The following is a 2,515-nucleotide window of genomic DNA, read 5'->3' on the forward strand; positions in this document are numbered from 1 at the left end:
GGTTATGTTGAGAGAGATTGAATCACCAAGAGATTGGGGTTCAATCACCCACTTGCCATGGATCTATACCCATGATTGAGAAGGATTTGACTAACATCAATTCATGAAAACTAACATCTCTGATCCCTAATGATCCTCTCTATCATTAATTCTCATTTCTTTTGTTCTTAGTGTTTGAAAACCCATTACCCAATTCCCTTCTACATTCTAGCAATTTATTATTCTTGTCATTTACATTCTGTTTCTTATTTCTTACTCTTATGCTCTTTAGAATTCAGCACTTTAATTCCTTGCAATTTATCTTTGATGTCATTTAAGTTTCTTGCACTTTAAGTTTCCGTCATTTACTTTCATTTTATTTCTCTATTCTAGTTCTTTACATTTTGTGTCATTTACATTCTTGCAATTATGTTCAAAAATCAAAATGCTCATGAAATCAAAACTATGTTCGCTTGACTAAATCTACCATTTAACTAAAGTTGCTTAATCTTCCAATCCTCGTGGGATCGACCTCACTCTTTGTGAGTTTTATTACTTGATACGATCCGGTATACTTGCCGGTTATACGTAAATTTAAATTTTTACGTATCAAGTTTTTGGCGCCGTTGCCGGGGATTGGAAAGATTGACAATGATTAGGTGAACGGTGATTTAGATTAAGCATTTTTCTTTAGTATTCTTGTTAAGCCCACTAACTGTTTGATATTTTGTTTCACTAACCCCAATTTCACTCTAGTTCTAGAGTGTCTCACTTGTGAGTTTGGTTTTGTTTGTGTATGTCAGGAGCTAGTAGACGTAATATTGAGGACGAGAGAACCCTCCGAAGGATAAGGAGAGCAGAAAGAGGAAAGTTCATAGTTGGTGAAGAGGAGTCAGAGGAATCAGAGGGAGAAGACCAAGTCATGGAGGATGAGATACAAAATCCTCCTGGAGGGGTCAACAATAATGGTGGACACGCTAGAAGGGTGTTATCTTCGTATACCATCCCTGATCCAAGACATTGTGGGAGCAGCATTGCCACTCCAACCGTTCAGGCCAATAACTTTGAGTTGAAACCTCAGCTCATCACTTGGTACAGAACAATTGCTCTTATGGAGGGGGACCTCTTGAAGACCCAAATCAACATCTATCTGTTTTTCTGAGGATATGCAATACTGTGAAGACAAATGGAGTGCATCCAGATGTCTACAAGTTGTTGCTATTCCCATTCTCTTTGAGGGATAAAGCCACTCAATGGCTAGAGTCATTCCCCAAGGAAAGCCTCAATGATTGGAATGAAGTGATGAGAAGATTTCTAGCAAAGTTCTACCCACCTCAAAAGATCATCAAGTTGAAGACAGAGGTTCAGACTTTTAGGCAAATGGATGGGGAGTCATTATATGAAGCCTGGGAAAGGTACAAGGCACTAATGAGAAGATGCCCACCTGACATGTTTAGTGATTGGGTCAAACTCCAAAACTTCTATGAAGGCCTAAATCCAGAAGCAAGGAAGGGACTAGATTACTCATCAGGAGGATCACTCAACATGATGAAAACTGCTGAGGAGGCTCAAGACCTCATTGAGATTGTGGCAAACAATCAATATTATTACTCATCAGAGAGGCAGCATAATCCGACCCCAAAGAAAGGTGTAATGGAGCTTGAAGGTGTTGATGCTATCTTGGCACAAAACAAGTTAATGCACCAACAAATCCAACAACAAATGGAGATGATAACAAAGAGAATGGATGGTATGCAACTTGCATCAGTGAACACAACAAATCAACCATCACTTGAATGGGGCCAAGGTGAAGGGACCACGGTTGAACAACCACAAGAACAAGTTCAATACATGCAGAATACTTCAAATTCTCAGGAGGAATTCCATGGTGATACATACAACTCATCTTGGAAGAATCATCCCAATTTAAAGTGGGGAGAAAACCATTGGCAAAAGAACAACAACCACAATCACACCCGTACCACAAACAACCAAAATCACCATACCAACAACACTAACCAATATAGAAAAACACAAAACACATATCAACACCCCCATCATAACTCACAAATTCACCAAAATAACTTCTCTGCGCCATCATCCAACTCACAAAACTACCACACTAATCCAACCAACAACTTCCAACAACAATCAACCCCCATCATACCTCCCATTGACCATCATGAGGCCAGAATCTCAAGTCTGGAAGCAACCTTGCAAGCACTTGCTCAAACCACTCAAGCTTTAGCTAAGGGACAACAAGAACAAGCGGTCACTATGAAGAACATTGAGAGACAAGTGGGACAATTGGCCAAACAAGCCGAGAAACCAACCAATGTTCTCCCAAGTGACACAATACCCAACCCAAGAGAAGAATGTAAGGCTTTGCAGTTAAGGAGTGGCAAGGTAGTTGGTGAAAGTTCAAACAAAGAAGCAATAAAACCCAAGGAGCAAGACACAGTGGAAGTACATGTGGAAAGGAAAGATGAAGAAAAGGGTTCAACATCTAACAAAGGCAAAGAAGTTGTCAAGCCAC

The sequence above is a fragment of the Arachis stenosperma genome, chromosome 9, assembly GCF_014773155.1.
Source record: "Arachis stenosperma cultivar V10309 chromosome 9, arast.V10309.gnm1.PFL2, whole genome shotgun sequence".
Taxonomy (NCBI): Eukaryota; Viridiplantae; Streptophyta; class Magnoliopsida; order Fabales; family Fabaceae; genus Arachis; species Arachis stenosperma.